The 24,825-nt window shown below is 40.6% G+C and overlaps 7 non-coding genes across 7 annotated transcripts; all 7 read right to left on the bottom strand.

The window, feature by feature from the left end:
* Positions 1-2,276: 2,276 nt before the first annotated feature.
* Positions 2,277-2,348, bottom strand: TRNAC-GCA (transfer RNA cysteine (anticodon GCA)). The gene has a single exon. It is a non-coding gene; the product is annotated as a tRNA-Cys (tRNA).
* A 4,265-nt stretch (positions 2,349-6,613) lies between these two features.
* TRNAC-GCA (transfer RNA cysteine (anticodon GCA)) lies at positions 6,614-6,685 on the bottom strand. Its single transcript has one exon. It is a non-coding gene; the product is annotated as a tRNA-Cys (tRNA).
* A 10,643-nt stretch (positions 6,686-17,328) lies between these two features.
* TRNAC-GCA (transfer RNA cysteine (anticodon GCA)) lies at positions 17,329-17,400 on the bottom strand. The gene has a single exon. It is a non-coding gene; the product is annotated as a tRNA-Cys (tRNA).
* A 1,009-nt stretch (positions 17,401-18,409) lies between these two features.
* Positions 18,410-18,481, bottom strand: TRNAC-GCA (transfer RNA cysteine (anticodon GCA)). Its single transcript has one exon. It is a non-coding gene; the product is annotated as a tRNA-Cys (tRNA).
* A 3,174-nt stretch (positions 18,482-21,655) lies between these two features.
* TRNAC-GCA (transfer RNA cysteine (anticodon GCA)) lies at positions 21,656-21,727 on the bottom strand. Its single transcript has one exon. It is a non-coding gene; the product is annotated as a tRNA-Cys (tRNA).
* A 1,010-nt stretch (positions 21,728-22,737) lies between these two features.
* On the bottom strand, positions 22,738-22,809 carry TRNAC-GCA (transfer RNA cysteine (anticodon GCA)). The gene has a single exon. It is a non-coding gene; the product is annotated as a tRNA-Cys (tRNA).
* Positions 22,810-23,822: 1,013 nt separating this feature from the next.
* On the bottom strand, positions 23,823-23,894 carry TRNAC-GCA (transfer RNA cysteine (anticodon GCA)). Its single transcript has one exon. It is a non-coding gene; the product is annotated as a tRNA-Cys (tRNA).
* Between the last annotated feature and the right edge of the window lie 931 nt (positions 23,895-24,825).

Genomic DNA, 24,825 nt, shown 5'->3' with positions numbered 1-24,825 from the left:
GAAATGCTATTAAAGTGCAATATCCAAGGGAACACTGACTCTGTCAAAGATGATCCAAATGGAATTGATGAAAAGTCCCAATTACAAACAACAGAATCAAAATAGGGGGAGAGGACACCCAGGTTTGAACCAGGGACCTCTTGATCTGCAGTCAAATGCTCTACCACTGAGCTATATCCCCAGCTTTTCAGTAAAATCAGAATGACAAAATATCAGTACATCATGAAAGAGTGTGAGGATCATACTAAGTTGTGCTAGAAAGTACAACCTTGAAACTGTGGAACAGGAGAAGTAGTCCTTAATATTATTTATTAAAGGAAAACTGGATCATTTAAAAAACAGATTTATTTGTTTCATTGTTATTTCATTTGAATAGGCAGTGGTACATAGGACCAATGCCTCTACATACAATGATTGTTTTGAAACATTCTTAAAGGGGAAGAGGTTTTTACGGGACACCTTATCATTTGAGGATTGGTTACCACAATCACTGAGATGGTGATGAAGTATGATTGTTTTGGGCCAAATTATGGTGGAAAAACATTTTTACGTACCACTACAATTCGGTATTTGGAAGATACACCCAAACACCCCTTTCGAATACCTTATATTTAATACATCAGAAAAAGCCATTTTGCGTTTGCAAATGGCCTGATTCTCCAGACCAGCCTTCTTGCAACTGCAATGATAGTTCGTACATTCTGCACGTAGGCAGAGCTTTTAAGGAGAAATTAAATAGTTCCTATGTTGCACAAAAATGAAGTGCTTCAAACAAACACATACTTTGCATGCACAGAGAAGAGGTGGAATATATGTAAGACTGAAGACACAGGTGAAATGAGAAATAGTTGACTGCTACGCTGCCAAGTTTTATACGCCATTTCTTCAGTGCAATACAAGAAAGCACCAAACAGTATAACAAAGTTGTCAATTGGTTTCATAGTCCATTCTCTTTGTTTAGTGCTGTGAAAGGAAGAGGCGAATTCCAAAATTGATCAATGATGTTTCAGAAATTTCCCAAAGGGAATACCAAGCCGAGTGTTAAAAACTGTATTTACTCACAGGCTTTGAGCAGGAAACACTGAAATGCTATTAAAGTGCAATATCCAAGGGAACACTGACTCTGTCAAAGATGATCCACATGGAATTGATGAAAAGTCCAAATTACAAACAACAGAATCAAAATAGGGTGAGGGGACTCCCGGATTTGAACCAGGGACCTCTTGAACTGCAGTCAAATGCTCTACCACTGAGCTATATCCCCAGCTTTTCAGTAAAATCAGAATGACAAAATATCAGTACATCATGAAAGAGTGTGAGGATCATACTAAGTTGTGCTAGAAAGTACAACCTTGAAACTGTGGAACAGGAGAAGTAGTCCTTAATATTATTTATTAAAGGAAAACTGGATCATTTAAAAAACAGATTTATTTGTTTCATTGTTATTTTATTTGAATAGGCAGTGGTACATAGGACCAATGCCTCTACATGCAATGATTGTTTTGAAACATTCTTAAAGGGGAAGAGGTTTTTACGGAACACCTTATCATTTGAGGATTGGTTACCACAATCACGGAGATGGTGATGAAGTATGATTGTTTTGGGCCAAATTATGGTGGAAAAACATTTCTACGTACCACTACAATTCGGTATTTGGAAGGTACACCCAAACACCCCTTTCGAATACCTTCCATTTAATACATCGGAAAAAGCCATTTTACGTTTGCAAATGGCCTGATTCTTCAGACCAACCTTCTTGCAACTGCAATGATAGTTCGTACATCTTGCACGTAGGCAGAGGTTTTAAGGAGTAATTAAATAGTTCCTACGTTGCACAAAAATTAAGTGCTTCAAACAAACACATACTTTGCATGCACAGAGAAGAGGTGGAATATATGTAAGACTGAACACACAGGTGAAATGAGAAATAGATTGACTGCTTCACTGCCAAGTTTTATACGCCATTTCTTCAGTGCAATACAAGAAAGCACCAAACAGTATAACAAAGTTGTCAATTGGTTTCATAGTCCATTCCCTTTGTTTAGTGCTGTGAAAGGAAGAGCCGAATTCCAAAATTGATCAATGATGTTTCAGAAATTTCCCAAAGGGAAGAACAAGCCGAGTGTTAAAAACTGCATTTACTCACAGGTTTTGAGCAGGAAACACTGAAATGCTATTAAAGTGCAATATCCAAGGGAACACTGACTCTGTCAAAGATGATCCAAATGGAATTGATGAAAAGTCCCAATTACAAACAACAGAATCAAAATAGGGTGAGAGGACACCCGGATTTGAACCAGGGACCTCTTGAACTGCAGTCAAATGCTCTACCACTGAGCTATATCCCCAGCTTTTCAGTAAAATCAGAATGACAAAATATCAGTACATCATGAAAGAGTGTGAGGATCATACTAAGTTGTGCTAGAAAGTACAACCTTGAAACTGTGGAACAGGAGAAGTAGTCCTTAATATTATTTATTAAAGGAAAACTGGATCATTTAAAAAACAGATTTATTTGTTTCATTGTTATTTTATTTGAATAGGCAGTGGTACATAGGACCAATGCCTCTACATACAATGATTGTTTTGAAACATTCTTAAAGGGGAAGAGGTTTTTACGGAACACCTTATCATTTGAGGATTGGTTACCACAATCACGGAGATGGTGATGAAGTATGATTGTTTTGGGCCAAATTATGGTGGAAAAACATTTCTACGTACCACTACAATTCGGTATTTGGAAGGTACACCGAAACACCCCTTTCGAATACGTTCCATTTAATACATCAGAAAAAGCCATTTTGCGTTTGCAAATGGCCTGATTCTTCAGACCAGCCTTCTTGCAACTGCAATGATAGGTCGTACATCTTGCACGTAGGCAGAGCTTTTAAGAAGAAATTAAACAGTTCTTACGTTGCACAAAAATGAAGTGCTTCAAACAAACACATACTTTGCATGCACAGAGAAGAGGTTGAATATATGTAAGACTGAAGACACAGGTGAAATGAGAAATAGATTGACTGCTTCGCTGCCAAGTTTTATACGCCATTTCTTCAGTGCAATACAAGAAAGCACCAAACAGTATAACAAAGTTGTCAATTGGTTTCATAGTCCATTCCCTTTGTTTAGTGCTGTGAAAGGAAGAGCCGAATTCCAAAATTGATCAATGATGTTTCAGAAATTTCCCAAAGGGAATACCAAGCCGAGTGTTAAAAACTGCATTTACTCACAGGCTTTGAGCAGGAAACACTGAAATGCTATTAAAGTGCAATATCCAAGGGAACACTGACTCTGTCAAAGATGATCCAAATGGAATTGATGAACAGTCCCAATTACAAACAACAAATTCAAAATAGGGTGAGGGGACACCCGGAATTGAACCAGGGACCTCTTGATCTGCAGTTAAATGCTCTACCACTGAGCTATATCCCAGGCTCTTCAGTAAAATCAGAATGACAAAATATCAGTACATCATGAAGAGTGTGAGGATCATACTAAGTTGTGCCAGAAAGTACAACCTTGAAACTGTGGAACAGGAGAAGTAGTCCTTAATATTATTTATTAAAGGAAAACTGGATCATTTAAAAAATCGATTTATTTGTATCATTGTTATTTTATTTGAATAGGCAGTGGTACATAGGACCAATGCCTCTACATACAATGATTGTTTTGAAACATTCTTAAAGGGGAAGAGGTTTTTACGGGACACCTTATCATTTGAGGATTGGTTACCACAATCACGGAGATGGTGATGAAGTATGATTGTTTTGGGCCAAATTATGGTGGAAAAACATTTGTACGTACCACTACAATTCGGTATTTGGAAGGTACACCCAAAACACCCCTTTCGAATACCTTTCATTTAATACATCAGAAAAAGCCATTTTGCGTTTGAAAATGGCCTGATTCTTCAGACCAGCCTTCTTGCAACTGCAATGATAGTTGGTACATCTTGCACGTAGGCAGAGCTTTTAAGGAGAAATTAAACAGTTCCTATGTTGCACAAAAATGAAGTGCTTCAAACAAACACATACTTTGCATGCACAGAGAAGAGGTGGAATATATGTAAGACTGAAGACACAGGTGAAATGAGAAATAGATTGACTGCTTTGCTGCCAAGTTTTATACGCCATTCCTTCAGTGCAATACAAGAAAGCACCAAACAGTATAACAAAGTTGTCAATTGGTTTCATAGTCCATTCCCTTTGTTTAGTGCTGTGAAAGGAAGAGCTGAATTCCAGAATTGATCAATTATGTTTCAGAAATTTCCCAAAGGGAATACCAAGCCGAGTGTTAAAAACTGCATTTACTCACAGGCTTTGAGCAGGAAACACTGAAATGCTATTAAAGTGCAATATCCAAGGGAACACTGACTCTGTCAAAGATGATCCAAATGGAATTGATGAAAAGTCCGAATTACAAACAACAGAATCAAAATAGGGTGAGGGGACACTCGGATTTGAACCAGAGACCTCTTGATCTGCAGTCAAATGCTCTACCACTGAGCTATATCCCCAGCTTTTCAGTAAAATCTGAATGACAAAATATCAGTACATCATGAAAGAGTGTGAGGATCATACTAAGTTGTGCCAGAAAGTACAACCTTAAAACTGTGGCACAGGAGAAGTAGTCCTTAATATAATTTATTAAAGGAAAACTGGATCATTTAAAAAACAGATTTATTTGTTTCATTGTTATTTTATTTGAATAGGCAGTGGTACATAGGACCAATGCCTCAACATACAATGATTGTTTTGAAACATTCTTAAAGGGGAAGATGTTTTTACGGGACACCTTATCATTTGAGGATTGGTTACCACAATCACTGAGATGGTGATGAAGTATGATTGTTTTGGGCCAAATTATGGTGGAAAAACATTTCTACGTACCACTACAATTCGGTATTTGGAAGGTACACCCAAACACCCCTTTCGAATACCTTCCATTTAATACATCAGAAAAAGCCATTTTGCGTTTGCAAATGGCCTGATTCTTCAGACCAGCCTTCTTGCTACTGCAATGATAGTTCGTACATCTTGCACGTAGGCAGAGCTTTTAAGGAGAAATTAAATAGTTCCTACGTTGCACAAAAATGAAGTGCTTCAAACAAACAAATACTTTGCATGCACAGAGAAGAGGTGGAATATATGTAAGACTGAAGACACAGGTGAAATGAGAAATAGATTGACTGCTTCGCTGCCAAGTTGTATACGTAATTTCTTCAGTCCAATACAAGAAAGCACAAAACAGTATAACAAAGTTTTCAATTGGTTTCGTAGTCCATTCCCTCTGTTTAGTGCTGTGAAAGGAAGAGCCGAATTCCAAAATTGATCAATGATGTTTCAGAAATTCCCCAAAGGGAATAACAAGCTGAGTGTTAAAAACTGCATTTACTCACAGGTTTTGAGCAGGAAACACTGAAATGCTGTTAAAGTGCAATATCCAAGGGAACACTGACTCTGTCAAAGAAGATCCAAATGGAATTGATAAAAAAAGTCCCAATTACAAACAACAGAATAAAAATAGGGTGAGGGGACACCCGGATTTGCACCAGAGACCTCTTGATCTGCAGTCAAATGCTCTACCACCGAGCTATATCCCCAGCTTTTCAGTAAAATCTGAATGACAAAATATCAGTACATCATGAAAGAGTGTGAGGATCATACTAAGTTGTGCCAGAAAGTACAACCTTAAAACTGTGGAACAGGAGAAGTAGTCCTTAATATCATTTATTAAAGGAAAACTGGATCATTTAAAAAACAGATTTATTTGTTTCATTGTTACTTTATTTGAATAGGCAGTGGTACATAAGACCAATGCCTCAACATACAATGATTGTTTTGAAACATTCTTAAAGGGGAAGATGTTTTTACGGGACACCTTATCATTTGAGGATTGGTTACCACAATCACGGAGATGATGATGAAGTATGATTGTTTTGGGCCAAATTATGGTGGAAAAACATTTCTACGTACCACTACAATTCGGTATTTGGAAGGTACACCCAAACACCCATTTCGAATACCTTCCATTTAATACATCATAAAAAGCCATTTTGCGTTTGCAAATGGCCTCTTTCTTCAGCCCAGCCTTCTTGCAACTGCAATGATAGTTCGTACATCTTGCACGTAGGCAGAGCTTTTAAGGAGACATTAAATAGTTCCTACGTTGCACAAAAATGAAGTGCTTCAAACAAACACATACTTTGCATGCACAGAGAAGAGGTGGAATATATGTAAGACTGAAGACACAGGTGAAATGAGAAATAGTTGACTGCTTCGCTGCAAAGTTTTATACGCCATTTCTTCAGTGCCATACAAGAAAGCACCAAACAGTATAACAAAGTTGTCAATTGGTTTCATAGTCCATTCCCTTTGTTTAGTGATGTGAAAGGAAGAGCCGAATTCCAAAATTGATCAATGATGTTTCAGAAATTTCCCAAAGGGAATAACAAGCTGATTGTTAAAAACTGCATTTACTCACAGGTTTTGAGCAGGAAACACTGAAATGCTATTAAAGTGCAATATCCAAGGGAACACTGACTCTGTCAAAGATGATCCAAATGGAATTGATGAACAGTCCCAATTACAAACAACAGAATCAAAATAGGGTGAGGGGACACCCGGATTTGAACCAGGGACCTCTTGATCTGCAGTCAAATGCTCTATCACTGAGCTATATCCCCAGCTTTGCAGTATAATCAGAATGACAAAATATCAGTACATCATGAAAGAGTGTGAGGATCTTACTAAGTTGTGCCAGAAAGTACAACCTTGAAACTGTGGAACAGGAGAAGTAGTCCTTAATATTATTTATGAAAGGAAAACTGGATCATTTAAAAAACAGATTTATTTGTTTCATTGTTATTTTATTTGAATAGGCAGTGGTACATAGGACCAATGCCTCTACATACAATGATTGTTTTGAAACATTCTTAAAGGAGAAGAGGTTTTTACGGGACACCTTATCATTTGAGGATTGGTTACCACAATCACTGAGATGGTGATGAAGTATGATTGTTTTGGGCCAAATTATGGTGGAAAAACATTTCTACGTACCACTACAATTCGGTATTTGGAAGGTACACCCAAACACCCATTTCGAATACCTTCCATTTAATACATCATAAAAAGCCATTTTGCGTTTGCAAATGGCCTGATTCTTCAGACCAGCCTTCTTGCAACTGCAATGATAGTTCGTACATCTTGCACGTAGGCAGAGCTTTTAAGGAGAAATTAAATAGTTCCTATGTTGCACAAAAATGAAGTGCTTCAAACAAGCACATACTTTGCATGCACAGAGAAGAGGGGGAATATATGTAAGACTGAAGACACAGGTGAAATGAGAAATAGTTGACTGCTTTGCTGCCAAGTTTTATACGCCATTTCTTCAGTGCAATACAAGAAAGCACCAAACATTATAACAAAGTTGTCAATTGGTTTCATAGTCCATTTGTGGAAAAGTAAATTTTGCCATGTTCTGTGTCCCTACGCGTCCTCCATCATATGTTATATGTGCATGATTAATATGCATATGTTATTCCCCATGTTCGATTAAAGACGCAATTATAGTTGTGTCCACCTTTAGTATGTCAGTATCCAGTTCTCGTGAATACTACGAATATCAGGCCTATGTAAAGCTACGTTGCCACGTTTCTCAGTGTGCACGTTATTCCATTGTAAAGTCTCCGTTTCTAGGCCTCAAAAGGGCCTGGACACCAGATTCAGCTCCTGTCCCCTGAAGCCTCGCTGAGGAGCGATACAGCCCCCGCCTGTATCCTCGACCCTTCACTTACTTCCTGCCTCACAGTGCCCGGTTCAGCCTGGCTCTGCCTCTGAGTCTGCCAAGAGTATGTTATGATTCGAGTTATCAGTACAGCCCTCCTTCTCTGCATTCCTAAAGCTACTGAATCGCATCAATAGTTTCCGTCATTGTCTAGCCTCTACGTCTCTATGTAAGAGAAATACTGCATTTAATGGTCATTTAATATTCTTCATCACGCACTACATGTAGAATAATGCATGCTCCAGTCTTAGAGTCTGTTCGCCTTTACCCCGATAACATTTGGATTCTATCAACATGTTCTCTAAACATCAGATACTAGATACTGCTTAGGTACATGTCGCCCTGACTCTCCAGACTTCAGTCTCTGCTCCTAGCACAGAGTTCGTAGCCCCCAGCTTCTCCTAGTAACACGTCATTGCCAGTTTGCGCGCACCATCAGGTTAGAGGTCCCGGCTCCTTAGGTAGCCCCCTCCATGGTTTCCACCCCATTCATGACATATTCTGTTACGTTTGCATCACATGTCTATGTATACGCCCTGTTACACCTCTTTTTCACCCTTATCTTTCGCGACTGCTACGCGTCACGCCTATTGCTCCACCCACTGCTACGCCTATTGCAATGTAATGCTATGTGTTTGCGTTATGTATATATGCTCATGTATCTGTTATTAAATACCACGCTAGCCTTCTTGTCCAGATCCTGACCCCGGCAGCGCTGCCAGGGCTTGCCATCCTATTCCTGTGCAGGTTGTCCTGTTCCTGTCCTTATGCCGTATTAAACCTGCAAACTCCTACTACCTCGAATCTTGACTCTTATTTATTGAGCTATCTGCTATTCATTTATGCATTCAAAAAGAGAGGTATTATTTATTTATTTACCACATAATGGCGCCCGAACAGGGACTTGCCCTTTCCCCACGCGCCGGTGAAGCCACGCCGGCACCCTGACCCTCTGCAGCCGTGACGGAACCATACCGTGCACGTGCAGATATTTCTGCTTCAAGTATCCCTCAGGCCCACGGAGGAGACGGAGGAGGCGGTCCAGCATCCAGACGAGGCGGTGGAGGAACGCGGCGAGTCCCGACCAGAGCCCAAGCCGAGAGTCCAAGGTCCGAGGTATCCGGAGGTCCACCCGTAACTGAAGTCCGAAGTTCGTCGTCCGTCGTCGTAGCAGTCCAGTCCAGTCCGAGGCCTTCCGTTCTTGCTGCCCGGTGAGTACCGTTACTGGGGTAGTATCTAGACAGGGTCAATTTAATTGACTCTGGTCCGTGGGTTGGTGGTACACAGACCCACAAACGAAGTGTCCACTTCGGTGGATACGGGTCCTGACGTGTCTCTGTATGAGACCGGTAAGTTTCGTACTGTTTCAGCAGTGCATCTAGTTTCTGTTCTAGTCAGTTCTGTTCTCGAGAAAATTCAGGTATTCTGTGTCCTGTATTCCAGGTTGTATTCTGTTCGAACTGTTATTCTAAATGTTCTTCATGTATTTTGATGTTGTGGTATGAGTGTGAAGTAGTTATCGTGTTTATTGTATAATTACGTATTGTGTCTCAGTTACAGTTCAGTCATGCCCTTGTTTTCTAAGTTACGTCAGTTAAAAACTAGAAAGGGTCTGCTGGAAGCAGCAGTTCCTGTCCCGCCTAGGGACAGTCCAGGTCATTTTATGTATCAGAAGCATGGCATAAGTGCCATATTATATCTAGAACAGCGTCACAAATATAGAACGTTTTTGAACCCGCATTTTGTTCATGTCTCACCCCCAGAAAGTAAACCATTTTACATGGAGAGACAGAATCCGTTACGAGAAGTCCACCCAGTTAGAGGAACGGGTGGCGAACTAGAACGAGTGTTTGTTTACACCCCGATCACAAAGATGGAACTCTTAGAGATGAAAAAATTAATCCCCTGTCATGATAAAGATCCAGCAGGGTTCCATCGAGAATTAAAAGACATGCTCCGTATGGGAGAATACACGTATCCAGATATAATTAAAATGTTAAAGGTTCTGCTGCCCACAGGGGTGTATGAAAAGCTCAAGGAAAAAGAATGGGAGGTGGGAGAGAAAAAGATCGATTGGGCAGTTCTAGAAGCTGAAGATAAGGCACGAGTACCAGGTACCGGTCTTGGAGCGAAATGTAAAGAATTACCTGAATTATTGATTCAAGTTTTACCCAGATTGTTAACAACGAAAAAGGAAGACTGGGATGCAATCTCAGCCTGTAAACAGAAACAAGACGAAGACATTAGTGATTTTTATTCTAGATTTGAGAAATGTTTTAGCATCAACAGTGGCCTCAAGACAAGTAGTGAGTCATACCCTCACCTTTTTGTTACTAAATTAGTCGAGAATTCAAGTCCACCAATTAAAAATCGAGTTTTGAAAGTCGAAAGTACCTGGCAAGCTAATACCCCGTCCCAGATGTTACAGATGCTCCAATACCACCAGAATAGAATCAGAGAAGAGCAAGAACACGAGAGAAAACGTATGAAAGACACGAAAATGAAAGTACTAGTTGCACAATCTGTTCCTCAAGACAGTCAGAAGAGGGGTCCGAATCAAGCCAGTCATCCTGCAGCTCCCGTTAAAGGGAACTGCAATTATTGTAAACAGCCAGGTCATTTTATAAACGAGTGTGCAGTTCTGAAACACAACATAGCTACTGGTAAGACTAAAGAAAGACCACGTCCACCTAGACAAGAACAAGTTTCACAGACTCCTCAGCCACAGAATGCACCACAGACAGTTACAGCACCGCAGCCCATCGCTGCAACACAGCATGTTACACAGCAGATGTACCAGTATGCACAGTCCGAGTATCCAGAGTATCAACCGTATTCATGAAACAGCCTAGAGAGGGAGGTAGGCTTGCCTCTCATCGAGATACCTGTAGATCAAGAAGGTCCCTATGTTCACAGTCAAGTGTTAGGGAAAGACAGAAAGTTTTTGATTGATACAGGGGCAAGTAGGACCACAATTAGCCACGCCGAAGTTCCAGGGGCTCCGCTCTCAGGCTCAAGAAATGTTTCCCTTGGATTTTCAGGAAAACCCATTGTAAATGAAATATCAAAGCCAGTTACTCTGGAAGTAGGTCCATTGTCTCGTACTACTGATCTGTTACTTACTAAGTCATGTCCAGAGAATCTATTAGGTATTAAAACACTGAAAGAGTTAGGTGCAGTTATATGCTGTTCCCCAGAGGGAATACGATTGTTCCTGCGTGACTTTAAGGGTCACTATGTATTACGAGATTTTGATCCCAGATTGTCTAATGTTCCGCAGCATTTATGGGCGCAAGGTCCAACTGATGTAGGTTATATGCAAATCACACCCCATCGTGTGACTCTCAAGCCAGGTGTAGTGTTACCACGAATCAGGCAGTACAGATTGCCACCTGAGGCTGTAGCAGCTTTATCCAAAATTATTGACGAGCTCATCGCTCAAGGAGTAGTTGTAGAAACTGACTCCAATGTATGCAATTCTCCGATCATTCCAGTCATGAAACGTACTGATCCAAATGCACCCCCAGTATATCGATTAGTGATTGACCTACGAGAGCTTAATAAATGTATTATTCCTCAGTACCCAGTGGTCCCAGATATCTCTTCCCTATTAACAGCCATTGATTCCGAAGCCATGTTCTTTACTGTAATCGACCTCAAGAACGCGTTTTTCAGTGTTCCCATTCATCCAGACAGCCAGTTTCTTTTCGGATTCTGTTTAAATGGAAGGAGCTATATGTTCACACGAGCTCCTCAAGGTTTCACAGAAAGCCCTAGTATTTACAGTCAAGCACTTAAGAGACAACTTGATAATGTTCACATGCCAACTGACACTGCCCTGCTCCAGTATGTCGATGATCTCCTGGTCACAGCCCGTTCTGAACGTGCTTGCGAGCGAGCATCCCTCACAGTTCTGTATTTCCTAGCCGAGATGGGGCACAAGGTGTCCCCTTCGAAGCTTCAATTCTGTGTCCAGCAAGTGGTCTACTTAGGACACTTACTGTCCAAGAGGGGTAGGCAGTTGACACCTGACCGTATCCAGTTAATAGCGAGTCTTCCTCAGCCCAAGACCCAGAAGGAGGTACGTGCTTTTATCGGCCTTACTTCTTACTGCCGACAATGGATTCCTCAGTATGCATTTCTAGCCAAGCCACTGATACAGTTAACGACACAGGAGGCAGCCGTATCGACTGTCCTCCCTTGGACATCTGAACATACACTTAGCTTCAATGAGTTAAAGAAAGCTTTATGTCAAGCTCCAGTTCTAGCTACACCAAACTACAGTAAGCCTTTTACACTTTTCGTCACAGAACGCGAAGGTACAGCATTATCTGTCCTCACACAAGATCAAGCAGGACAGTACAAGCCCTGTGCTTATTTTTCGAGCACATTAGATCCTGTAGCCCAGGCTCTCCCTGCGTGCCTCAAGTCAGTTGCAGCCACAGCACTAGCTATCAGACAAAGTGATTCCATAGTATTAGGACACTCCCTGACAGTACAAGTCCCACACTCCGTGGAAGTTCTTTTAAACCGAACACAGACTCAGCACTTGACAATTGCACGTTTAACAGGTTATGAATTGACACTGTTTCAGCCACATATAGAAATCAGACGCTGCAACGTTTTAAATCCTGCTACACTGTTACCGTCAGTTACTTCGAATTCTGACACACATGATTGTGTGGAAGTAGTTAACATCACGACCAAGCCAAGACAAGATCTGACAGATATTCCATTACCAGATCCCGACCTGACACTTTATGTGGATGGTTCATGTATGAGAACAAGTACAGGAGAACTAGTCGCCGCGTATGCAGTGACCACTGACACTGAAGTTATTGAGACACACCGTATTGACACCCTGTCCGCTCAAGCAGCAGAGCTAGTTGCTCTGACACAAGCCTGCATACACGCCAAGAACCGGAAAGTTAATGTTTACACAGATTCACGCTACGCATTTGGAGTTGTACACGACTTTGGAGTGCTCTGGCAGGAGAGAGGTTTCATGACTTCTCATGGAACCAAGATTCAGCATGGTCTCCTTATTCAAGCTCTGTTAGATGCAATACATTTACCGACATCCATTGCTATCATGAAATGCAAGGCACACACGAAAGTTACTGACATTATTTCCCAGGGTAATGATCTAGCAGATCGCACAGCCAAGCTTACAGCTCAGACTCCAGACATTCCAGCTAACATGACACACACTCCAGATCCGACTACATGTATGACAGTTAAGGACCCTACTCAAGATGTCATAGATATCCAGTTACATGCTACTCCCGAAGAAATCAAGAAATGGTCCGAACAAGGAGGGGTCCAGACAGATCAAGGATGGTTAACGAAAGGAAAAGCCACTTGGTTTCTCCCCGACTCTATGGTTCAAGTCATTATCAATACCGCACATAGTCCAGCACATTTAGGAGAAAAAGCTATGTTAGACAGTATCCAGAACATTTGGTTCAACAAGCATTTACGAGCTGCAGCCAAGCAGAAAGTCCGTACCTGTATGATATGTTGTCAGTTTAATCCAGGTAAAAGTGTCCCGGTGGAACAAGGTGGATTCCAACCTCCTGACCACCCTTTTGAAGTCCTCCAGATGGATTATATTCAGATGGAGCGATGTCGAGGTTTCAAGTATGTCCTCGTAGTTGTATGCGCTTTGTCCAGGTGGACAGAAGCATATCCAGTCCCAGATTACACAGCCGCGACCACTGCCAAGCAGTTGGTTCGTGAGTTCTTCCCCCGTTATGGACTCCCTAGGGTCGTATATTCTGATAACGGCCAGCCATTCTCCTCAGAGTTAATGAAGCATGTTTCCCTTTTGTTAGGGTACCAGTGGAAGTTCCATTGTGTACGCCACCCTGAAGCAGCAGGTCTCGTAGAGAGACATAACCAGACCCTGAAAATCCGCATCGCCAAAGTATGTAAAGAGAAAGGTGTGGACTGGCTAGTAGCTCTGCCAGTCGCTTTGTTCTATATGCGCATGGTCGCACATTCCAGATCAGGTCTGTCCCCGTATGAGGTAGTTTTCGGCCGCCCCCCTAACATGTGGGGTACACCCAGACCCCGAAGTATTACCGATGTTTCAAGTAATATGCTGACAGATTACCTAGCTTCCTTGATGTCTGCCCTCAACTCTTGTCGTTCACAGGTTGCCGCCGCATTTCCAGACAATACCGAGGTGGCACCGCATGAAATCGTTCCAGGATCCATGGTCCTGGTGCGAAATTTTGACCGCTCAAGTCCGCTAGAGCCTCGCTGGAAGGAGCCCCGACAGGTCCTCCTCGCCACCCGTACAGCCGTGAAGTTGGAGGGACGCAAAGGCTGGGTGCATCTTTCACATATAAAGAAGTTTTATGGACTGAAACCGGTCTCAAAGAACATTTCCCAGGATTTGAAGGATTACCAAAGTACTATTCTTAAGGACTGTCCCGCAAAGAACAATGATACTGCACCCTCCCTGTTAGAGAAAACTCCGCAGCAGGAGTATAAGTTGAAACTCCGGTCTAGTAAAATAAGTCAGCCAGTTTGATTGTCTAAGTCCTCCCCTAGGTGAAACGGTTAGACTGTTTCTGACATGTATAAAATAGACCCCCATAGTGAGAGAGTTAGTCAAAACTCAATCCGATTTATCGTTTTTCTATGTTTCATATTATTTCTCAGCATTATGATTTCCTGCACCAGTTATGCATTTTACCTGTATTTTCCAGTTTCTCATGTAAATAAGTCTGCTAATGTTACGGTGGAGCACACGTTTAGTGATCTGCCTCCTCATGAACTCTCTTACCGCCTCGCTATGCGAAATAATTCTTTCATCCGCATGTTACATTATTCACACCAGACCAGCAATGCCACTAATTGTTGGGTGTGTGGTCGACTCCCCCCTTTTCAGACACCGAAGGGAGTTCTGCCACTCTTTCCTTATCCTTTTTCACATAATGGTTCATGTGGAGCATGGTCCACGTTAACGTCATCCTCAACAGATATGTCTTTTCTTAACAGTACATGTTTTCCAGACAAGCAAGGTCTCCCCCACAGAACCGGGTTAGATCTAGAAAATGAAGTGTATAATTTAGGTAATTATTCTTCGAATTTCATGGTCCTGAATGTTCAGTCTGATACTACTCCAGACTTACCTGCAATTTTGGTACTACCAGTCAAAGGCGAATTATGTGTCCGAAATAATGGTTCCGTACATGTAGGACATAGTGATTGTACTACTATTGTCAAGTATAGTGACAGTGGGAAATCTATTTTCAAAGCTTCACGTCATTCTTATTTTATTTGTGGTCAGACCGCATATGTTCGTCTGCCCCTCGATTGGGAGGGAACCTGTTACATTGCCTTCCTACTGCCACCGGTTTTTCTAGCCCCACCCGACTACCATAGGAATTCCCACCTAGTACATACTAGACACAAGAGAAACCTCCCGATTGTCGATTATACTGAAACTGCTCTAGAACAATATATAGATATCAATAAAGGTGTCTTCCCTTATTTAGGTACAGTTGTGAATAGTAAACTGATACGTAGGTTAACCAGAACCCTTGAAGCAGTAGTAATTGAGACTACTTCTGCTCTAAGTAATTTAACCGAGGAACAATCCTTTATGAGAATTGTCGTGCTCCAGAATCGTCTCGTCCTTGACGTCATATTGGCCGATAGGGGCGGGGCCTGTAGAGTCATCGGATCTAGTTGCTGCATTTTCATTCCAAATAACGCGCCGTCTGTTTATTCAGCTATAACCAGACTCCATAAAATTGCCCATCTGTTACACCAAGATCCAGGCACCTGGACATGGTCCGGTTGGTTCTGGAATATAATTTCCGCCTGGGGATGGAAAGTCTTGTCCTTTCTAGGTATTGCAGTAGCGATCATATTCAGCTGCTGCCTCTGTATACAATGTGGCCCTGCGATTTGCGGCATCTGTGCTACCTCTTGTATTCCTAGTCCCAAGCCCCGTTCTAAAACCCGTTCCAAGAAAATTCGAGACGAGCAAATGATACTGTACGAAATAATAGATGGTATCATGAATATTGATGTTTCCTGAAGGAAACGTAGTGACAAGGAGGGAATGTGGAAAAGTAAATTTTGCCATGTTCTGTGTCCCTACGCGTCCTCCATCATATGTTATATGTGCATGATTAATATGCATATGTTATTCCCCATGTTCGATTAAAGACGCAATTATAGTTGTGTCCACCTTTAGTATGTCAGTTTCCAGTTCTCGTGAATACTACGAATATCAGGCCTATGTAAAGCTACGTTGCCACGTTTCTCAGTGTGCACGTTATTCCATTGTAAAGTCTCCGTTTCTAGGCCTCAAAAGGGCCTGGACACCAGATTCAGCTCCTGTCCCCTGAAGCCTCGCTGAGGAGCGATACAGCCCCCGCCTGTATCCTCGACCCTTCACTTACTTCCTGCCTCACAGTGCCCGGTTCAGCCTGGCTCTGCCTCTGAGTCTGCCAAGAGTATGTTATGATTCGAGTTATCAGTACAGCCCTCCTTCTCTGCATTCCTAAAGCTACTGAATCGCATCAATAGTTTCCGTCATTGTCTAGCCTCTACGTCTCTATGTAAGAGAAATACTGCATTTAATGGTCATTTAATATTCTTCATCACGCACTACATGTAGAATAATGCATGCTCCAGTCTTAGAGTCTGTTCGCCTTTACCCCGATAACATTTGGATTCTATCAACATGTTCTCTAAACATCAGATACTAGATACTGCTTAGGTACATGTCGCCCTGACTCTCCAGACTTCAGTCTCTGCTCCTAGCACAGAGTTCGTAGCCCCCAGCTTCTCCTAGTAACACGTCATTGCCAGTTTGCGCGCACCATCAGGTTAGAGGTCCCGGCTCCTTAGGTAGCCCCCTCCATGGTTTCCACCCCATTCATGACATATTCTGTTACGTTTGCATCACATGTCTATGTATACGCCCTGTTACACCTCTTTTTCACCCTTATCTTTCGCGACTGCTACGCGTCACGCCTATTGCTCCACCCACTGCTACGCCTATTGCAATGTAATGCTATGTGTTTGCGTTATGTATATATGCTCATGTATCTGTTATTAAATACCACGCTAGCCTTCTTGTCCAGATCCTGACCCCGGCAGCGCTGCCAGGGCTTGCCATCCTATTCCTGTGCAGGTTGTCCTGTTCCTGTCCTTATGCCGTATTAAACCTGCAAACTCCTACTACCTCGAATCTTGACTCTTATTTATTGAGCTATCTGTTATTCATTTATGCATTCAAAAAGAGAGGTATTATTTATTTATTTACCACACATTCCCTTTGTTTAGTGCTGTGAAAGGAAAAGCCGAATTCCAAAATTGATCAATGATGTTTCAGAAATTTCCCAAAGGGAATAACAAGCTGAGTGTTAAAAACTGGATTTACTCGCAGGTTTTGAGCAGGAAACACTGAAATGCTATTAAAGTGCAATATCCAAGGGAACACTGACTCTGTCAAAGATGATCCAAATGGAATTGATGAAATGTCCCAATTACAAACAACAGAATCAAAATAGGGTGAGGGGACACCCGGAATTGAACCAGGGACCTCTTGATCTGCAGTCAAATGCTCTACCACTGAGCTATATCCCCAGCTTTTCAGTAAAATCAGAATGACAAAATATCAGTACATCATGAAAGAGTGAGAGGATCATACTAAGATGTTCCGGAAAGTACAACCTTGAAACTGTGGAACAGGAGAAGTAGTCCTTAATATTATTTATTAAAGGAAAACTGGATCATTTAAAAAACAGATATTTGTTTCATTGTTATTTTATTTGAATAGGCAGTGGTACATAGGACCAATGCCTCTACATACAATGATTGTTTTGAAACATTCTTAAAGGGGAAGAGGTTTTTACGGGACACCTTATCATTTGTGGATTGGTTACCACAATCACGGAGATGGTGATGAAGTATGATTGTTTTGGGCCAAATTATGGTGGAAAAACATTTCTACGTACCACTACAATTCGGTATTTGGAAGGTACACCCAAACACCCCTTTCGAATACCTTCCATTAAATACATCAGAAAAAGCCATTTTGCATTTGCAAATGGCCTGATTCTTCAGACCAGCCTTCTTGCAACTGCAATGATAGTTCATACATCTTGCACGTAGGCAGAGCTTTTAAGGAGACATTAAATAGTTCCTACGTTGCACAAAAATGAAGTGCTTCAAACAAACACATACTTTACATGCACAGAGAAGAGGTGGAATATATGTAAGACTGAAGACACAGGTGAAATGAGAAATAGTTGACTGCTTCGCTGCCAAGTTTGATACGCCATTTCTTCAGTGCCATACAAGAAAGCACCAAACAGTATAACAAAGTTGTCAATTGGTTTCATAGTCCATTCCCTTTGTTTAGTGATGTGAAAGGAAGAGCCGAATTCCAAAATTGATCAATGATGTTTCAGAAATTTCCCAAAGGGAATAACAAGCTGATGGTTAAAAACTGCATTTACTCACAGGTTTTGAGCAGGAAACACTGAAATGCTATTAAAGTGCAATATCCAAGGGAACACTGACTCTGTCAAAGATGATCCAAATGGAATTGATGAACAGTCCCAATTACAAACAACAGAATCAAAATAGGGTGAGGGGACACCCGGATTTGAACCAGGGACCTCTTGATCTGCAGTCAAATGCTCTATCACTGAGCTATATCCCCAGCTTAGCAATATAGTCAGAATGACAAAATATCAGTACATCATGAAAGAGTGTGAGGATCTTACTAAGTTGTGCCAGAAAGTACAACCTTGAAACTGTGGAACAGGAGAAGTAGTCCTTAATATTATTTATGAAAGGAAAACTGGATCATTTAAAAAACAGATTTATTTGTTTCATTGTTATTTTATTTGAATAGGCAGTGGTACATAGGACCAATGCCTCTACATACAATGATTGTTTTGAAACATTCTTAAAGGAGAAGAGGTTTTTACGGGACACCTTATCATTTGAGGATTGGTTACCACAATCACTGAGATGGTGATGAAGTATGATTGTTTTGGGCCAAATTATGGTGGAAAAACATTTCTACGTACCACTACAATTCGGTATTTGGAAGGTACACCCAAACACCCATTTCGAATACCTTCCATTTAATACATCATAAAAAGCCATTTTGCGTTTGCAAATGGCCTGATTCTTCAGACCAGCCTTCTTGCAACTGCAATGACAGTTCGTACATCTTGCACGTAGGCAGAGCTTTTAAGGAGACATTAAATAGTTCCTACGTTGCACAAAAATGAAGTGCTTCAAACAAACACATACTTTGCATGCACAGAGAAGAGGTGGAATATATCTAAGACTGAAGACACAGGTGAAATGAGAAATAGTTGACTGCTTCGCTGCCAAGTTTTATACGCCATTTCTTCAGTGCCATACAAGAAAGCACCAAACAGTATAACAAAGTTGTCAATTGGTTTCATAGTCCATTCCCTTTGTTTAGTGCTGTGAAAGGAAGAGCGAATTCCAAAATTGATCAATGATGTTTCAGAAATTTCCCAAAGGGAATACCAAGCCGAGTGTTAAAAACTGCATTTACTCACAGGTTTTGAGCAGGAAACACTGAAATGCTATTAAAGTGCAATATCCAAGGGAACACTGACTCTGTCAAAGATGATCCAAATGGAATTGATGAAAAGTCCCAATTACAAACAACAGAATCAAAATAGGGTGAGGGGACACCCAGATTTGAACCAGGGACCTCTTGATCTGCAGTCAAATGCTTTACCACTGAGCTATATCCCCAGCTTTTCAGTAAAGTCAGAATGATAAAATATCAGTATATCATGAAAGAGTATGAGGATCATACTAAGTTGTGCCAGAAAGTACAACCTTGAAACTGTGGAACAGGAGAAGCAGTCCTTAATATTATTTATTAAAGGAAAACTGGATCATTTAAAAAACAGATTTATTTGTTTCATTGTTATTTTATTTGAATATGCAGTGGTACATAGGACCAATGCATCTACATAAAATGATTGTTTTGAAACATTGTTAAAGGGGAAGAGGTTTTTACGGGACACCTTATCATTTGAGGATTGGTTACCACAATCACGGAGATGGTGATGAAGTATGATTGTTTTGGGCCAAATTATGGTGGAAAAACATTTCTACGTACCACTACAATTCGGTATTTGCAAGGTACACCCAAACACCCCTTTCGAATACCTTCAATTTAATACATCAGAAAAAGCCATTTTGCGCTTGCAAATGGCCTGATTCTTCAGACCAGCCTTCTTGCAACTGCAATGATAGTTCGTACATCTTGCACGTAGGCAGAGCTTTTAAGGAGAAATTAAATAGTTCCTACGTTGCACAAAAATGAAGTGCTTCAAACAAACACATACTTTGCATGCACAGAGAAGAGGTGGAATATATGTAAGACTGAAGACACAGGTGAAATGAGAAATAGATTGACTGCTTTGCTGCCAAGTATGATACGCCATTTCTTCAGTGCAATACAAGAAAGCACCAAACAGTATAACAAAGTTGTCAATTGGTTTCGTAGTCCATTCCCTTTGTTTAGTGCTGTGAAAGGAAGAGCCGAATTCCAAAATTGATCAATGATGTTTCAGAAATTTCCCAAAGGGAATACCAAGCCGAGTGTTAAAAACTGCATTTACTTACAGGCTTTGAGCAGGAAACACTGAAATGCTATTAAAGTGCAATATCCAAGGGAACACTGACTCTGTCAAAGAGGATCCAAATGGAATTGATGAAAAGTCCCAATTACAAACAACAGAATCAAAATAGGGTGAGGGCACACCCGGATTTGAACCAGGGACCTCTTGATCTGCATTAAAATGCTCTACCACTGAGCTATATTCCCAGCTTTTCAGTAAGATCAGAATGACAAAATATCAGTACATCATGAAAGAGTGTGAGGATCATACTAAGTTGTGCCGGAAAGTTCAACCTTGAAACTGTGGAACAGGAGAAGTAGTCCTTAATATTATTTATTAAAGGAAAACTGGGTCATTTAAAAAACAGATGTATTTGTTTCATTGTTATTTTATTTGAATAGGCAGTGGTACATAGGACCAATGCCTCTATATACAATGATTGTTTTGAAACATTCTTAAAGGGGCAGAGGATTTTACGGTACACCTTATCATTTGAGGATTGGTTACCACAATCACTGAGATGGTGATGAAGTATGATTGTTTTGGGCCAAATTATGGTGGAAAAACATTTCTACGTACCGCTACAATTCGGTATTTGAAAGGTACACCCAAACACCCTTTCGAATACCTTCCATTTAATACATCAAAAAAAGCCATTTTGCGTTTGCAAACGGCCTGATTCTTCAGACCAGCCTTCTTGCAACTGCAATGATAGCTCGTACATCTTGCACGTAGGCAGAAGTTTTAAGGAGAAATTAAATAGTTCCTACGTTGCACAAAAATGAAGTGCTTCAAACAAACACATACTTTGCATGCACAGAGAAGAGGTGGAATATATGTAAGACTGAAGACACGGGTGAAATGAGAAATAGATTGACTGCTTTGCTGCCAGTATTCTACGCCATTTCTTCAGTGCAATACAGGAAAGCACCAAAAATATAACAAAGTTGTCAATTAGTTTCATAGGCCATTCCCTATGTTTGGTGCTGTGAAAGGAAGAGCCGAATGCCAACATAGATCAATGTTGTTTCAGAAAGTTCCCAAAGGGAATACCAAGCCCAGTGTAAAAAATGCATTTACTCACAGGTTTTGAGGAGCAAACACTGTAATGCTATTAACGTGCAATATCCAAGGGAACACTGACTCTGTCAAAGATGATCCAAATGGAATTGATGAAAAGTTCCAATTACAAACAACAGAATCAAAAAAGGGTGAGGGGACACCCGGATTTGAACCAGGGACCTCTTGATCTGCAGTCAAATGCTCTACCACTGAGCTATATCCCCAGCTTTTAAGGAAATCAGAATGACAAACTATCAGTACATCATGAAAGAGTGTGAGGATCATACTAAGGTGTGCCATTAGGTACAACCTTGAAACTGTTGAACAGGAGAAGTAGTCCTTAATATTATTTAATAAAGGAAAACTGGATCATTTAAAAAACAGATTTATTTGTTTCATTGTTATTTTATTAGAATAGGCAGTGGTACATAGGACAATGCCTCTACATACAATGATTGTTTTGAAACATTCTTTAAGGGGAAGAGGTTTTTACGGGACACCTTATCATTTGAGGATTGGTTACCACAATCACGGAGATGGTGATGAAGTAAGATTGTTTTGGGCCAAATTATGGTGGAAAAACATTTCTACGTACAACTACAATTCGGTATTTGGAAGGTACACCCAAACACCCCTTTCAAAAACCTTCCATTTAATACATCAGAAAAAGCCATTTTGCATTTGCAAATGGCCTGATTCTTCAGACCAGCCTTCTTGCAACTGCAATGATAGTTCGTACACCTTGCACGTAGGCAGAGCTTTTAAGGAGAAATTAAATAGTTCCTACGTTGCACAAAAATGAAGTGCTTCAAACAAACACATACTTTGCATGCACAGAGAAGAGGTGGAATATATGTAAGACTGAAGACACAGGTGAAATGAGAAATAGATTGACTGCTTCGCTGCCAAGTTTTATACGCCATTTCTTCAGTGCAATACAAGAAAGCACCAAACAGTATAACAAAGTTGTCAATTGGTTTCATAGTCCATTCCCTTTGTTTAGTGCTGTGAAAGGGAGAGCCGAATTCCAAAATTGATCAATGATGTTTCAGAAATTTCCCAAAGGGAATACCAAGCCGAGTGTTAAAAACTGCATTTACTCACAGGCTTTGAGCAGGAAACACTGAAATGCTATTAAAGTGCAATATCCAAGGGAACACTTACTCTGTCAAAGATGATCCAAATGGAATTGATGAAAAGTCCCAATTACAAACAACAGAATCAAAATAGGGTGAGGGGACACCCGGATTTGAACCAGGGACCTCTTGATCTGCAGTCAAATACTCTACCACTGAGCTATATCCCCAGCTTTTCAGTAAAATCAGAATGACAAAATATCAGTACATCATGAAAGAGTGTGAGGATCATACTAAGTTGTGCCAGAAAGTACAACCTTGATACTGTGGAACAGGAGAAGTAGTCCTTAATATTATTTATTAAAGGAAAACTGGATCATTTAAAAAACAGATTTATTTGTTTCATTGTAATTTTATTTGAATAGGCAGTGGTACATAGGACCAATGCCTCTACATACAATGATTGTTTTGAAACATTCTTAAAGGGGAAGAGGTTTTTACGGGACACCTTATCATTTGAGGATTGGTTACCACAATCACTGAGATGGTGATGAAGTATGATTGTTTTGGGTCAAATTATGGTGGAAAAACATTTCCACGTACCACTACAATTCGGTATTTGGAAGGTACACCCAAACACCCCTTTCGAATACCTTCCATTTAATACATCAGAAAAAGCCATTTTGCGTTTGCAAATGGCCTGATTCTTCAGACCAGCCTTTTTGCAACTGCAATGATAGTTCCTACATCTTGCACGTAGGCAGAGCTTTTCAAGGAGAAATTAAATAGTTCCTAGGTTGCACTAAAATGAAGTGCTTCAAACAAACACTTACTTTGCATGCACAGAGAAGAGGTGGAATATATGTAAGACTGAAGACACAGGTGAAATGAGATATAGATTGACTGCTTCGCTGCCAAGTTTTATACGCCATTTCTTCAGTGCAATACAAGAAAGCACCAAACAGTATAACAAAGTTGTCAATTGGTTTCATAGTCCATTCCCTTTGTTTAGTGCTGTGAAAGGAAGAACCGAATTCCAAAATTGATCAATGATGTTTCAGAAATTTCCCAAAGGGAATACCAAGCCGAGTGTTAAAAACTGCATTTTCTCACAGGCTTTGAGCAGGAAACACTGAAATGCTATTAAAGTGCAATATCCAAGGGAACACTTACTCCGTCAAAGATGATCCAAATGGAATTGATGAAAAGTCGCAATTACAAACAACAGAATCAAAATAGGGTGAGGGGACACCCGGATTTGAACCAGGGACCACTTGATCTGCAGTCAAATGCTCTACCACTGAGCTATATCCCCAGCTTGTCAGTAATATCAGAATGACAAAATATCAGTACATCATGAAAGAGTGTGAGGATCATACTAAGTTGTGCCAGAAAGTACAACCTTGAAACTGTGGAACAGGAGAAGTAGTCCTTAATATTATTTATTAAAGGAAAACTGGATCATTTAAAAAACAGATTTATTTGTTTTATTGTTATTTTATTTGAATAGGCAGTGGTACATAGTACCAATGCCTCTACATACAATGATTGTTTTGAAACATTCTTAAAGGGGAAGGGGTTTTTACGGGACACCTTATCATTTGAGGATTGGTTACCACAATTACGGAGATGGTGAGGAAGTATGATTGTTTTGGGCCAAATTATGGTGGAAAAACATTTCTACGTACCACTACAATTCGGTATTTGGAAGGTACACCCAAACACCCCTTTCGAATACCTTCCATTTAATACATCAGCAAATGCCATTTTGCGTTTGCAAATGGCCTGATTCTTCAGACCAGCCTTCTTCCACCTGCAATGATAGTTCGTACATCTTGCACGTAGGCAGAGCTTTTAAGGAGAAATTAAATAGTTCCTACGTTGCACAAAAATGAAGTGCTTCAAACAAACACATACTTTGCATGCACAGAGAAGAGGTGGAATATATGTAAGACTGAAGACACAGGTGAAATGAGAAATAGATTGACTGCTTCGCTGCCAAGTTTTATACGCCATTTCTTCAGTGCAATACAAGAAAGCACCAAACAGTATAACAAAGTTGTCAATTGGTTTCATAGTCCATTCCCTTTGTTTAGTGCTGTGAATGGGAGAGGCGAATTCCAAAATTGATCAATGATGTTTCAGAAATTTCCCAAAGGGAATACCAAGCCGAGTGTTAAAAACTGCATTTACTCACAGGCTTGGAGCAGGAAACACTGAAATGCTATTAAAGTGCAATATCCAAG

The sequence above is a fragment of the Lissotriton helveticus genome, chromosome 1_2, assembly GCF_964261635.1.
Source record: "Lissotriton helveticus chromosome 1_2, aLisHel1.1, whole genome shotgun sequence".
In the NCBI taxonomy this organism is placed as follows: domain Eukaryota; kingdom Metazoa; phylum Chordata; class Amphibia; order Caudata; family Salamandridae; genus Lissotriton; species Lissotriton helveticus.
The sequence above is the reverse complement of the archived record's forward strand: the minus strand, read 5'-3'. Positions and strand labels throughout refer to the sequence as shown.